The sequence below is a fragment of the Neomonachus schauinslandi genome, chromosome X, assembly GCF_002201575.2.
Source record: "Neomonachus schauinslandi chromosome X, ASM220157v2, whole genome shotgun sequence".
NCBI classification, from domain to species: Eukaryota; Metazoa; Chordata; class Mammalia; order Carnivora; family Phocidae; genus Neomonachus; species Neomonachus schauinslandi.
Genome location: NC_058419.1, coordinates 18,693,183 through 18,709,062, shown reverse-complemented (window position 1 = coordinate 18,709,062; position 15,880 = coordinate 18,693,183). Strand labels below are relative to the sequence as shown.

The window sequence follows — 15,880 nt, the reverse complement described above, 5'->3', positions numbered from 1 at the left end:
TATGGATGTACCATAAACGGTTTTTTTTGCCATCATAAATAACATTTCAATAAACATCTTTTTTTAAAAGATCTTATTTATTTATTTGAGAGAGAGCAGAGCGAAAGAGAGAGCATGAGTGGGGTGGAGGGGCAGAGGGAGAGGGAGAATCAGGCTCCCGCTTCAAATATATATTTTTGTGTGCCTCTTTGCTTATATACTGCAATGTATTATTGCAAGTGGAATTATTTGGTCAAGCTTATGAATATTTAAAAGATTCTAAATACATATTACTAAACAGTCCTTTGAGATTGAGTTAATTTCCACGTATAGTCCTACCAGCGTGGTGTAAGTGCTCCTTTCACCACATGCGTTCCAACAACGAGGATTATCTCTTTATAAAGATCTTCGTTAATTTCATTAACAAACATAATAAAATATATGTTTTGTTTTTCAGATAATATGGCTGTCTAGGTACTTGGACAGATTCTGCAAGTAGAAAACAAAACTGCTGGATAAAGTAAAAAAAAAAAATATATATATCTTCTTAAAAGCATCAAAAAGCTAATAAGATAGTAAGGAATTATCAGGCCCAAATCTAAGGGAAGGCAGTAACCCAAAGAGGTAAGCCGAGCAATGAAGTGAAGTTTTCGTTAAGGGTATTTGCCAAACAAGTCCAACTTGAGATTTGCTTTGTGTGTGCGTATGATTTCTCTAGACACAAGGACAAAATATAAGGCTTAAGTCTCTACCAAGATGGGGAGTCTAATAAGGAGTCCTTGCCCCTATAAATCTAGTCTCCCAAAGGGTTTCATCCTCAGTGTAAAGGTGAACCATAAATAAATGCCCATCCTCAGGAAAATGTATGGAAAGTTGCTTTGTTGCCTATCAGGAACAGCGGAGGAGTGACCATCTCTGAGAAGTTGTAATCACAATTCAGTTCCCCGTGGATTTAATGCCCCTAATTTACATTTCCTATGTAGTAAACAAACAAACAAAACAAAGGCAAGACATGAGTGTAGCCCAATGTAGTCCCAGGCAAGAAGTGCCCCAAGGCATCTGGCAGAAATGAACACACATCCTCCCTGGAGAAATACATCCTTATCCAAGGCCACAAATAATTTTCTAAGGACCATGAGCAGCCAAGAGCTGAAAATAACTACACACACAATGAAACTAGACACCACGAGTGAGAAACAACAGGCAAGAGGAATAGATCCATAAAAACTACAGAAATTGGGATTATCAGGTACAGGTTATAAAATAATTCCATTTAATATGTTTAATGAAATAAAATACAAATGCTAAAACATCTTTGTAGAACAAGAAGCTTAATTATCAAAAAGAGCTAGCAAATATGAAAAAGAACTAAACAGAACTTTTTGGAAATTCAAATAAGAATAATAATTGCAATTTTAAAAATCACTTTATGAGTTTAATGACAGATTAAAAACATATTATCTTTGTAGGAGAGACAGAGTGATCAGCTGACCTTTCAATAGCAAAACGAGAGAACCCAGAAGATGCTGGAATGACATCGCCAATGTGGTAAGAGAAAATAACTGCTAACCTATAATTATATACTCAATGAAAATATCTTTGATTACACTGAGTAGTGTTTAAGAATTGTCAAATCACTATGTTGTACAGCTGAAATGAATATCACATTTGTATGTTAACTATAATTCAATTTAAAAAAAAGATTTTCCTTCTCTGGTGAGCTGATGAATAGTCTTCTTGTTTTTTTTGTTTTGTTTTGTTTTGTTTTTTCCTATCGTTCCTGTTCGGTTTTTCCTATTTCTTTTTTATATCCTTTTGGATTTTACATTGGTGTATGTTACGAGGTGAAGCCAAAATCATTAACTAATTACCCGACAGCATTTGCTGCATAATTTTTCACTTCCTCACGTATTTTTAAATACTTTTGTGTAATATATTAAGCTATATGAACAAGGGACCTTTTTTGGGGGGTTGGTGTTTGTGTTTCACTGATCTGTGTATTCTCACAGCTATATTGAACTGATTTAAGGGCTGTAACTTTGTAGTATATTTTCATACTACAAAGTAGTATGAAACGCTATTCGACAACGCTAATGTCGAATAATGTGAAACTCACAAGGAACAGCAAATTGGTTTCCAGAAGTACATTGACTGATTTGACCTGGAGGCCATGTGAATTCATTTTAATAGATCATCAAGGAGATAGGTTACAAGGTGATTAGTGTGCCTTCACAGAGTACGGCAGAATCAGAAGAAAGAATTATATCCAATTTACCTGTTTGGGGCTGCCCAGAAGAACCTGAGATTTGGAGAAAAGAGAAATGGCCTTTCCTTCCACGTTCTAACTTTCAGGATCTTGTTCAACGATGACGGAAACAGACCTGCTGTGATGAAGAGTGTCCATGACCCTGGAAGGGGTGAGACATGCCGCTCGGGTGTGGAGGAAGGTCCTGCGGTCGCTACCGGCAGAACCCCAAGTGTAGGGAAGTCCTATTCGGTGAGTCAAAGAAGGCCTTTTAGGAGTAGTTGCCTCGTGTTGTCTACGGTATATTTCTACAATGTAAATCATTGGGTGTCCTAATTAGACACGTTTCGAGAACAATACACAATAGGATGAATTCCCGTGCTAGACAGTACAGATGCGTTCTATGGAATGACTGTCTTCCCCAGGGTGAGTAAGCTCCACATTTGATTTGGTAACACTGCTATGTATTATTTTCGAATAGCAAATAAACAAACATATCAGAACCCGAATTCTTTGCCAAAGGCATTGGATATATTTGTTTCTAACGCCTCCATGGAAACCTTACTAGGAAGCCGAAGCCCTTCACTCGGCTTACGGCGTGAAAGATACACAGGTGCTGATGTGCACACCCACGTAAAAGATGGGAACATACCCATCCACTCCGCCACAGACTAAGAAGCTTCTTGATTTAGGGGAACGAGGTGGGGTGTCCACTCACAAAATTTGCAAGGGTTGCGGGGATCACGAAGCCCGACACTAGCTTCGCTTGACTCTGGCTGAAACCCCACTTGAGGCTGGTGGAAGAACACAAGTCCTTATCCTCCTATTTCAATCCCCACCTTCAGGCACAGAGCCAGACGCAGAGAGGACTCGAAATTTGACTTGGCTGACTCTTCTGTCTTGGGTGCCGATTTGGTATGGATGCGAGCTGGAGGCTGACATCACCCTGCTTAAATAGAAATAGTGGTTGGATCTGCTTTGAGGGTGTCACTCCAGGAATGGGCCCATGACGGAGGCTTGTCCTTGGAGATAATCATGGAAATGGTCCCCCGTACCTCCCCACCTGTGTGTCCTTAGGCATGTGCCATTCCACGTACCCCAGGCTGAAATCACACCCCCGCCCATTCCCAGTTACCCCCACAAGCACCCCCTGCCCCCCCACCCTCCGACAATTCTCTTAGTATCGCCATCCGCCAAGCTGCGTTCGGTGCAACACGTCCTTACTGATCATCTGCTTTGTGAGAGCTACTGAGGTTAACTAGGAAATGAGCCATAATCCCTTCCTTTTCCAAGCTTCTCTCCTAGAAAAGGGAGACAAGCAATTTCCACACAGGGAGTAGGAGATCGTCAGAGAAGCGGAAAGAGTCTCAGACGGAAGGAAGAATGGGCAAATGTGATGGCGATAAGGAGCCGTCTGGAGAGCTCCGGTCTGGGGGAGAATCGTGATTGTTTGCAGGTGTAAAAGAAGGCTCTAGCTGCTTTATAAAGGAAGGATTCGAGTGGCTCAGGAGCGGAGCAGGTGAACCTATGTGCAAACTAGATTATTTAGGACTGTCCAGTTACTCAAGCTAGAAACTACTTAGTTTTTATTTCCCCCTTTTCATCATAACCAATAATCATATTAAGTCCTGTCAGTTCTGCCACCAAAATTCAATCACTCAGAGTTTATTGAACCCCTGTACGCATCGAATGCTGTGCTTGGGGAAAAAGAATCCATTTCTCTCCTAACAGAAGCTAGAAGCTGATTGCCTTGCTGGGGAGACAGATAAGTAAATAGATAATTTTGAAATAATTATCTTGATAATTGCTAAGTATTCACTGGGTGCTATCCAAGCTAGAGAGAGAGAGAGAAAGGGTGGGGGGGAATCTCTGCCTGAGGGGAATGAGAGAGAATCAGGGATCCATGGAGATGAGGTATGAGCTATGTCTTGAAGGATGAGGAAGAATTCCCTCGAGGAGGCAGGTAGGGGGCCGGGGACTGCATATGGTGGAAATGGTCCCACAAAGGCCTGGAAAGGGACTGACTAGGAACCAGTAGGAGGTTTGGGGTCACGGGGACGGGGGCCCGGGCCTAGGTTACAAAGGGAGGGACAGAAAAAGATGAGGTTGGAGAGGTAGGCCAAATTGGAATGTGAAAGCCCTCCTGGAAGGGGGAGAGAGTTGAAGCGCAGAAGGTGATCAGATCATTGTGGTGACTTGGGTCCATGTACCAGGCCACTTTTCACCACCACTTCATCCCCTCAGGTTCTGCCCCACGAAAGCTCTTGCTCTTTCTCACTTCTAGGACCGCAGGGGTCTCCTGACAGGTCTTCCCGCCCCAGGCAAATCCCCTGCCATTTATCTTCTGCTTGGGGATCTTTCTAAGACCCCTCTGTGTTCCTGCCATCCTCCCGCTGCATCCTGCCCCTCGCTGCCAGGAAAAGTCCTCCTACCGTGGTCCCAGCGACGGGCTAGGCCTTCACATTCCAGCCTCATCCCCCAAGCCTCCTGCCCACTCTGAGTCCAGAGGCCCCTTCGGCTCTCGTTGCTGTCACAAGGTCTCCGGGCCTGCCAGGCACATCCGGGGCTCTGCGCCTCTGCTCCCCCTCCTCCCTCAGAGTCTACCTGAACCGCCCTTGTGGCAAATTTTCTCCTCGGTCTTCAAGAATCAACTCACGGGGCGCCTGGGTGGCTCAGTTGGTTAAGCGACTGCCTTCGGCTCAGGTCATGATCCTGGAGTCCCGGGATCGAGTCCCGCATCCGGCTCCCTGCTCGGCGGGAGTCTGCTTCTCCCTCTGACCCGCCCCACTCTCATGTGCTCTCTCATTCTCTCTCAAATAAATAAATAAAATATTAAAAAAAAAAAAAAAGAATCAACTCACGAGGCAAGTTCCTTTGACCTTCCCTTGACCCTTCCAGGGAGAACAAATCCCTTCATTTCTCTGGGCTCCCTGGCATCTGGTCCTGCTGCTATTACAGCAGATGTCACATTGTGTCGTGATGATTGCTTGCAAGCTGTCTCCCGCGCCAGAGCACAAGCCGCACCGGTCGTGAAGGCTGCAGCCCCTTCCTCGGACAAACTCAGCCCACCGGGCGGGGCCTGGGACACACATGGAAGGGCGGTTAAGTGAAGTTAAATGAAGGAACCGATCTTGTCCCTTTTTTGTCTGGAATAGTTATCCTCACCAAGCGACTATTTACTGTCAAGGGGAAATCACTCTGTTTGGGGCCAGATTTCCTTGCCTAGGTCATCGCAGCTGTTCTTTTTAGCCAGCTGATGTGCCAAAGGCCTGTAGTGCGGACCCCTCTTAGGTTAGAGAGCAAGGCTTCAATGTCCATGCACCTGCCATACACTAAACTGGCAGTGAAGCAGGGAGAAAGCCTCATGTCTGCCATTTAGGTTTTTCTTAAAGATTGATTGATTGATTGATTGATTTTGAGAGAGGGTGGGGGACAGAGTGAGCTCAAACAGGGGGGAGGGGCAAACGGAGAGGGAGAAGCAGACTCCCCCCTGAGCAGGGAGCCCGATGTGGGGCTCGATCCCAGGGCCCCGGGATCATGACCGGAGCTGAAGGCAGACGCTCAACTGACTGAGCCACCCAGGCGCCCCCTCACATCTGCCATTTAAATGTCCACCCCTCCTATTTGCTTCTGTATATCTTGGGGCCCGAGTGAAAGACCAGAAATACTTGTAGGGATATCTTGGGGCATGGCATAATGTCTAAAGTTCAGCTGGGATTTTTCTAAGAATAGCCATATAGGTGTCCGAAAGAGGAACGGCAGAAAAGCAGAGACAACTACGTCTACTGGTGTCAGGGCTTCGTGGGGCTCCCTCTTCAACAGAGGAACAATGAACCTCCAAACTCGGATTTACTGAAGGGTCAGAACCCTCAGGGATCCTTCCATTTCTCAACTGTAGATTTAATACCTATTTCCAAGCCCCAACGGAAGTTTAGTGTGGGCTTAAGTCCCTCTCCTTCCCCTGGCACCCCCCCCCCCTCCAGATTTTAAAGCTTACAGCAGCTGGTAGGAGCGTCAAACTACTAAGTCCCGGCATTCCCTGGGGCTTACAGCATGAAGTAAAAGTAGCCAGAGCCTCAGGAGCCAATTCCTGGAGGGCTTCCTGGGGCATCTTCGAGTCTCTGGTTACATGGCAGACTGCACAGGTCGCTGACATTGAAGCACATACAGGGAGCCGCTATTTTGAATATAACCTTACGCTGGTTTAAGGCCAACCTGACAATGTCTCCAACTATTGGTGTCAAAGGATTTGGAGACCGAGTGTTGGAATAGGGGGGCACCAGAGTAAAAGAAATCTTACTTCCATGAGTTTAATTACTCACCAAACTATCAAGATTCATAGAGAAGGGAGGGGGAAGGGTAGGAGTTTAGTTTCCTGTGGCGGAAGTTGGTGCTTAGGCACACTGAGGCAATGGGGACCAGGGTAAAGGAAAGGCGGAGAGCATGGCCGTAGGGGTGCGGGTGGGGAATTACCCGAGGTTTTGCAGTGAGAATAGAAATTATGGCCTCATTAAAGGGGAAACATTGGGGAGGTTTTTGCTCATACTCAGTATGAGCATTTCCCTGACTTGCCTAAGAACTTGGCTGGGGCAGGTCTGGGTCAGCTTTGGAATCTGCTGGGGAGAGGAAATTCAGGCAAGGGCAGCAAATACTCTCTCGTGATTATACTCTTCTCGCTAGAGTCTTGTAGGACTTAATCTTAGATTCAAGGCCCTTCAGTCCATATTTACTGCATGCCTGTATGGACCATCGCTCCACGGTATACGTTTCTCTTGGAAGTGAGTTTAGAAACAACTACTTCAATTGTAAACAAAAACAGAAAGCAAAACAAGCGAACAAAAACCCTTCGCGCTGTGGAGGATGAAGGAAAATAGGGGGAGAAAACACATTTCTCAAGCTACCTGCTATAAATGAAGACCAGTAAGAGATGGCAAAGCCAGGGTTTTCTCAAGACTGAACACCCATCTGCCATACTGATTCTGAGACTATAATTTCACAAAATACTTACTGAGCACCTATAATGCACCGGAGGAAAGCACTGAGAATGAAGTGACTTAGGCAAAGCTCCATCTCGAAGGAGCTCACAGTCTGTAGAAGACTCATGAACTCTAATACAGGGCAGGACCACTGCGTTTGGGAGTGGGATGGCCTGGGCCATAGAATGATGCCTGTAAGCACAGCAGCAGGTCTCTGCTGATAAAGGATGTGTCTGGGATCAGCTGCACTTCTGGGCCTCCATTCACACTCTAAGTTTAGATAGAGAAAGGGTACAGCTGAGCTCTGCAATGGATCCAGGATACAGCTGCTAAATCTAACTACAGTTCTTTTGGCATTGCTAACTGGGCTGGATTCTGCCTGTCGGCCAAAGGCTGCCAAATCCTGATTTAAGACATTGCCTTTCCAAAAGAAAAATAGCCATAATGAAAATAGCTTATGTCTTACATAAACTCTTAGCAGTTTAACAAACACATTACCTTTAAATAGGACCCACAGTATTTTGTTACATATGGACTGTCACAATGACTTCAGTTATTTCTTGCTGTGTCTTATCTTGTTTCCGCGAGCTCTAGAATTTTAATAGCACCCATTTGACTCTACCCAATGATAATTTTAAAACTTGCCCCAAAGAAAATTCCTCAACATTTTAATCATTTGACCTTGCCTTTATGATCTTAAGGCACAACTTTCCTGAGCCTTGGTTTCATCAACAACAAAATGGGGACAATAAAATCCTAAACACCAGATAGCAGTCTGGCTCAAATGAGATAGATAGAGGTGAAAACAGGAGGCTATCTGAAAAACCGCCCCTGCTTTGAATCTGAACGAGATGTCTTACAGCTTTGGATCTCGATCCCAAGCTGCTATATATATCCTAGAGGAGTGTGAAGACCGGATGAAACTTCTCTGTGCCTAAGAAACAACATGAAGAGGGTAGGGAGGGGTAAGAGGTAAGAGTGACCCAGCTGTAGCTGTAGGTTACCCGGAGTAGCTTCCTGATTGATATCCAGCACGTACTTGGCTCATCGGGCTAGAACCACTTAGCTCTTACCCTAGTCCATCCTCTCATCATCTCTGTTATTCATTTGGTTAAAAACGTTAACCTTGAGCGATGAAAGGATAGTACTTCAGTGAGGAGGAAACAGGGAGGGCCTTGAAATCATGAGCGCCTTCATTGTAGAAAAGAGTTTTTCAACGTCAAGGACCACATCTAGTACAGCATACATGAGGTGTGTGGAGCCCAACTCCAGACCAATAACCGTCAGTGGTAATAAACAGTAAGATACTTTCGGGGCACCTGGGTGGCTCAGTCGTTAAGCGTCTGCCTTCGGCTCAGGTCATGATCCCAGAGTCCTGGGATCGAGCCCCGCATCGGGCTCTCCCCTCAGCTGGAAGCCCGCTTCTCCCTCTCCCACTCCCCCCTGCTTATGTTCCCTCTCTCGCTGTGTCTGTCAAATAAATAAATAAAATCTTAAAAAAAAAAAACAGTAAGATACTTTCTATGTGTTATGACATAGGTATATAAACCTGCCCATTTTTACAAATTAAAAAAAAAAATCCAGTCCATATATGTTCGGACAGAAAGACCTGTCTAAAAAACATGGCGGTTAGTTCAACAACTTAAAAATATTGAGTTAGGCAGTGAGCTAAAGGGACTGGCAAAGCCTTCCACTGGATAAAACAAAGTGATAACTCGATTGTGTTGTTCTTAATTCATTTGGTAGTTCAAAATTTAATTATACTGCTTAATACTGTCTGAAATCTCTTATACATGGATAATGCCAGCCAACAGATTTGTAGTTGGACCACTTTCTCCAAATGTGACAAGTCATATATTATTCTTTTCCACCCATTAGTTCTAACTTCTAATTTATTTGGAAGTGATTCAATTGATTAAATATTACATTTTAGGATATGGGTTAGTTTCCCCCCCACATATGCCAGAATGGTGACTAAGGACACAAGTGAACGTTTCTTTCAATATGTACTACAATACAACACAATCATTTTGATAAAAGCAACGGGCGTCAGTTAGGAGAAAGATTTACAAGTTAGCAAATCTAGAATTAGTAACATACCAAAAAATTCAAGAAACCAACCTTGGTAATACAGATGTCTATTTTATTAAAAAAGTTACAAACAGGTGGACTGCAGGGTCATCTTACAAAATGACAAGAATGAAATCTATTGGAAAAATTTTACTTTTACAAATCTTTATAGGTCATTGTTCAATGTTTGTACTTGTTGAGATTTTTACCTTTCATTGATAAAGTTACAGTACAGTAGATCCATTAACAGGTTACATGATTTTATTTGCAGAGCCCTACTGCAGTGATTTGAACAACTCCTAAACAGATGCCATAGTAAAGACAAGACATATATTGCATTTAATATTAATTTATTATCCTAATAAGCAACTTGACATGCAATCTATTGAGGAGGCTAAAATAACTTTTGGTCCCTTTTCTTAAAATGTGCTGGAGAAACCACCTTTAAATCACTTTCCCCTGATTCCTGTGATCCTAAGTGAATTCAAGTTAAATTTGCTGCTGAGATCAATGCTGGGGGTGGGGGAGGGAGGGCAGGGGACTATCCATAGGAAAGAAACACTGCATATAAAAAAAAGTCATCTGCAGAAAAATTTTAAATCATCATGAATTATTTGATTCCTTTAGAATTTCACACAGCTAATAAAGATGAACCATGACCACTTAACCTACTCTGTACTGAGTGTTTGGTTTTTAAGTTTGGTATTAAAGTGCAAACTTAAATTAGGTATTCATTTCAAGTGGTTTATAAATAAGGAACAATGTTTCAACTGCCTCCACCCTACAACCTCACCATAAACTCCAAAATCTCAGATCAAGGGTTCACTTTGAGGGAATCTGATCAGGAATCAAATGCAACACTATTTTAAAAAAGGAAATCAAAGTTTAATCAATTTCTACGTAATAATTAATGGTCATGCTGACCAATAAATCACATGAATGTAGATGTTACTTTATTTGAACATCACACACAATATAAATTTAAAATTGCCACACCCTTCCATAAACCATCACTGCATATATTAGAGCTTTCCTTGACAAAGTTATTGAGCTATTATTATAGATCAAAAGTATAGTTTTGGTTTTTTGTTTTGTTTTATTTAGAAGCATGTTCAAATGACTAAAGCTGGGCTCCTAAAATCGAGAACTTTGGTGCAGTAGGTGAGCTGCAGTTACTAACTTCTGCAAATTAAAAGCACGCAACTAAAACCAAATAAAAACCCAACGAGAAAATACTGTCAAACTTACAAAATTTTTAAGTTGTTGCTAGAAAAAGCGCTTGTTATCAAGATGTTAAAACTGAACCAAAAGATTACTCTATAAGTTTCCTTTCTGTTTCTATACCTGTATTACTGTTAAAATGTTCAAGTATTCAGACAAAATGTGCTGATTAGGTAAACAACATGGAAGGCAATGGCTATTAGAAGCACATTTGGGGAAAAAAAAAAAAAAATCCCCAAAACAAACAAACAAAAAAGCCCAGAGACTTGGCGCTATCCTCTCCTGTTACACAGATTTTTGTCTCTACTACGAACATGCTTCTTGAGAAATAACTAAAAAGCAATTGTGATAGTGCAAGAAAACTTTAACAAATATTGCTTTAAACTATTATCCAGAAAGACAAATATTAAGAACTAGAAAGCGTATATGATTTTATTTGAATTCAATTTTACATGTGCAGAAGTCTACTAGATGTCAATTACAAGCCTGACAGGCAAAGCTGAGCGATCTCTGTTTAGGTATACAATTAATTTACCATGGATACAATATCCCTTTTCAAAGGCATTGCTAAGTAGGTCATAACTAAATTTAGAACTTCACAGAAAGGAAAATGTTACTGCTGCAATTCGATGCTGTAAATGAGATTAACACATGTGAAAACCTAATGGAATCAAACGCTTAACTCTTCAGCTAAATGCTCTACTGTCAATTTCAAATATCAATTGGAACATTCAGAACATGTTAATTACAAAAACACATCACAAACTGTACTTGAAGAAAAGGGATATTCCATCCATCAGGGTAAAAACGTGATCTTTAGTTTCTTTTTACAACACTGCCACACGTAAACAAAGTCTCAAAGTATTAACCAATCATTTAAAGGAGAAAGATTTTACAAATAGAATGAAGCACTGGTGCGAGGTAATATACAGAAGTAACCATTTGTTTAAGGCTCAATTTTTTTCTCCATTATAACTTTCTTTTAAAAGGCATTGAGTAGGTAATACTGAGTTTGAGTATTTAATAAATACAAGTTGAGAAACTGATTAAAGAAATCAATTAAAATATTAAAAATTAATTCTTGCATATTAGCCATCGATAAGAACTTAGAAAGCTACAAAAGGACTGATTGATAAAGAACAGATTTTAAACATATGGTAAACGTGCTAAGCATTCCTGTTTAAGGCCGATGGATCTTGAAGACCAAGGACCTTATGCACTGAATTAGATGTATGGCAACATGCTGTAATAGAGACAGGTTTACCAAGGCTCAGTTCTGCAACCCAGGTTGTAAAGTTCTCCAAAGCAGCATCTGTGCAAATTTCCTCTGAGTTTTATCTGCAATTAAGATGAAAATGTCGTAAAAAGATAGGAATATAGATTACAGTTTCAAATGAGAACACTGACAACAGATCTATATGCACATGGAACTGGCACCAGAAGAACTATCTTAAGGTGGAATTTCACTGTGTCCCCCATCAGTTTAAATTAAAAAATAATTTTATGTGATCAAAGAGAGTCCATGAAAATTAGAAACACTAAGGATGCACAGATTATAATATACTGTGTATATGTAACTCCTCTGGTTTATTTTTAACTACATTATTATACTTCATACTTGTTTTATACTTTATAGAATATTAACCATGTTCTTACCGGTTTACAAGATTTTGCAGTACAAAAGTAGCAGACAGTACTTCTATTTTGAATCTGATTTCTTCAGACATTTAGTGGGAAGTGGCATTCGAATCAAATGCATCTTCATTATGAGCAAACTGGACAGTATGCGAAACTTTTTCAAAATGTAGGGTTTGGGGGATAATTTAAAGTAAGAAAATGTAATGCAATCAGGGTCTAGCTATCGAGCACCTACTAAGTACCCTGACTTGGGTTGGATGCTAGGTGACAGCGGTAGTTTCCGGTCCCCATTGTGGTCTGCCCGGTTTTGGACACCCTCCCAACCACAGGGACCTCTCCTCTGATCAAGGTTTCTCAGGCTCCACTCTCACAATTGACGGACTTCTGCCCTTCTAATTAATACCAAGGGGGAAAAAAAATCTATCATTCAGACACAAAGTCCTTTAACTGTGCTGGATCACTACTACATTTGTTTTTTAATGTAAAAGATAAAAGTTGTTAAATGAAGCCAGAAACAAAGAGTACAAAGAGTACTTGAAACTTGTACACTTGCTATATCATAAAAATGATTACTTTTAAAGAGTATCTTTCTGCTCATTATTGAAATTCCGCCACTAAACACATTAGGAAAAATAGGAGAAGAATTTGCCTCCTTAGAAATTATAAAATGTTTTTTTCCAATTAAAATTAAACCTTTTTTGCATCACATTTTTAACTAGGATGCTGGTTATTTAAGTTTGAGCAAGTCCAGTTTCCTCATCATTAAAATAAAGATAAAAATTCTTTCCTCAAGGGTTGTGGTAAATATCACATAATGCGTGAAAGTACCTTAAAAACTATGCAAATGTCAGGTATTTTTTTTTCTTTCATTTCTCAACCGTGTTATAAATTCTAAAAGACCAGAATTAGGTCTCTGATATCCAGACTGAGGGCCTTTATGTTTTTTAGCCTCATTTGATTTTTTTATACCTATTTGAAGACAACAGTATTTCAATATATATGCAATTCAATGTGAAGACTTTTCAGTAATTCAGACTAGACTTTCCTCAATTGATTTAAATTAATTAGTTTGCTGTAAATTTTAATCCACATTTTAAAAAATAAATCATAAAGGGTTTGGGATTTTCAAATATGCTTCTGTCTCTTCAATAGTGAAGACCTGTAACATACGATGTTTTAGTAGTTCGGGCATTCTCTGAAATCAAATTGAGGAAGTAGTAATCATTTGTTTCTAGCCAAAATAAACACTAAGAATACAAGCCAGCTTATCAACCATAATCTACATTAAATAAAAGGTGATAGATGCATTATTTCTCACCCTCTAAAAATCTGCTTAACATTTGGTCCGTCCACATTCCACAGGATGACAATACTCCAGTGAAATCAAGAGACAGATAAATCCTGGGTCAGACTCAACAATATTAGGAGGAGGCATACCATTAAACAAAGTATTAATACCAGCTCTTTTTCAGAAGAGTAATAAATTGTGATTCTCTGCAGTAACAAATCCTGAAGCAAAAGCTTGCATTAAGCAAAAAGGACAGTCTCTCTCAAGATGAGAATTTCACAGAATGCAAAATATAAATGTTATTGCTCCACACTCTGACAGCAACATTTTCAGTGTACTAACAACTCTCGTTCATTTAAAAAACATTCCAGAAGCTTTAAAGGCAGCTGGTCAAACTCATACTTTTTAACTCCCAGGACAGCACATCCAGACAGATTGCAAAAGTGTAACTTGCTGCTTGTAAGACAGAACACAAGTGACCCTTGTCCTCAACAATCAAGTTTCCAGTAAAACACCCAACAAATCTCAACTCTGGAAGCTTCTGCTCCAAATCTTGCTTAACTGGTTTCACTTTTTCACTTTTTTCTCATTAGATTTTGTCAAGGAAGAGTACACACACACACACACACACACACACACACACACACACACACAGAGTCCAAACCTTCTGCTCAGGAAATGATGAAATAGGGTCTCCCAAGCGGGGTAAGTTGGTACCCGAGAGTACCAAACACAGAACTAAAAGAAGATCATTATTTCTGTCAGCATGAAGAAAAGGGAGATTCTTGATTCCAGACTAGCACATCATTTCACGTGGCAGCAGAATGCCTGGGATATTAACAAAGGCTCCTGAAACACTTAGCAGTTTATGAATGTCTTTTTAGCTTAGCTGGATTCGCCATTTCTAAATACAATGTATTTATTAGCATTCTTTTTAGCAAATATAAATGTGCAAACAATCAATTTTAATTTTTTCCAGTTGTAGACATAGGATATTCTGGAGATTTAACCAAAGGAATTTTTTTAAAAAAGGAATTTCCCTTTACATTTTTTACTTGGCATTTTCATATCCAAGTTAAATACTCAAACTACAGCTCTGAGTCTTGGAATGAAAGTGGGACTGTGCTGTAAGGAGAATGTGCACCCTAGAAGTTTATGGTAAACCTGGGGTAGAAAGGAAGGGATAAGTGAAATAAGCCAATCAGAGAAAGACATGTATCATATGACCTCACTGATATGAGGAATTCTTAATCTCAGGCAACAAACTGAGGGTTGCTGGAGTGGGGAGGGGGGAGGGATGGGGTGGCTGGGTGATAGACACTGGGGAGGGTATGTGCTCTGGTAAGCGCTGTGAATTGTTCAAGACTGTTGAATCTCAGATCTGTACCTCTGAAACAAATAATACAATATATGTTAAAAAAAAAAAAAAGGAAGATAGCAGGAGGGGAAGAATGAAGGGGGGGAAATCGGAGGGGGAGACAAACCATGAGAGAGGATGGACTCTGAGAAACAAACTGAGGGTTCTAGAGGGGAGGGGGGTGGGAGGATGGGTTAGCCTGGTGATGGGTATTAAAGAGAGCACGTTCTGCATGGAGCACTGGGTGTTATACACAAACAATGAATCATGGAACACTACATCAAAAACTAATGATGTAATGTATGGTGATGAACAATACAATTTTTAAAAAATTCCATCTATTAAATAAATTGTTACATTTTTACTTTACCAGGTAAATATATATAGTGAAGATATTATTCCTGTTTTATTAAAGAGAAAATCAAAGTCCAAAAAAAGAAAAAAGAACAGAGATAAACTATTTTTCTTCTGTCCTATACCTAAAATCTCCATAAATTTAAATTAATGAATTCAGTTCTGAGATCTCAGGTGTGTATGACCATGTCCACTGAGAAGCAGAGTATGAACCCAATGATCGGATTCCAGCTGCTAGCTTCGAATCAGACCAGGTAGGGTACTGCTCCCCTCAACTCTAAATCGCTTTTTCTGAATCCCATGTTCCTAAAGCTGTGGCTAATCAAAAGAATTTGGGAGTATGGTTTTTGGTAGGGTAAGTTTTTCCAACAGCTGACAGGACTTAAGTTTTTCTTAGTGATATTATCTTCTGGACTTTCGAATTCCACTGAGAAGTAATCCCACGAGGAGAATCTTTCCTCTAGTATGGCTAGAATACTTCCTCGGTGGCAACTCTCCAACTCTATGATGCAATTTTTGTTAATTCTACTGATGGTTCATTCTAAGCCAGAGAGGTAATGGAGTAAAACTGAATGGCTCATATGCATTTCATTCTGCAATAAAAGCCTAATCTTGAGGTTAAAAGGAAGCAATTAAAGAGGGAACAGATATACAAAGAGTGATTCTAATCACAGACACCTCCCACCCAGAGCAGGTCTAACTAGGCACCTATTCACTCTAAACAGTCCCAGACCATGAATCTTTTGGCAAGG

At 40.6% G+C, this 15,880-nt stretch overlaps 1 protein-coding gene across 1 annotated transcript in view; it reads right to left on the bottom strand.

Annotated features, from left to right (window-relative positions):
• Positions 1-9,328: 9,328 nt before the first annotated feature.
• Positions 9,329-15,880, bottom strand: part of RAP2C (RAP2C, member of RAS oncogene family) — a 16,437-nt gene continuing 9,885 nt past the window's right edge. Inside the window, exon 4 of the mRNA XM_021684245.2 lies at positions 9,329-11,829. The gene's annotated coding sequence lies outside the window, so the exon portion shown is untranslated. The remainder of the gene's footprint in view (positions 11,830-15,880) is intronic.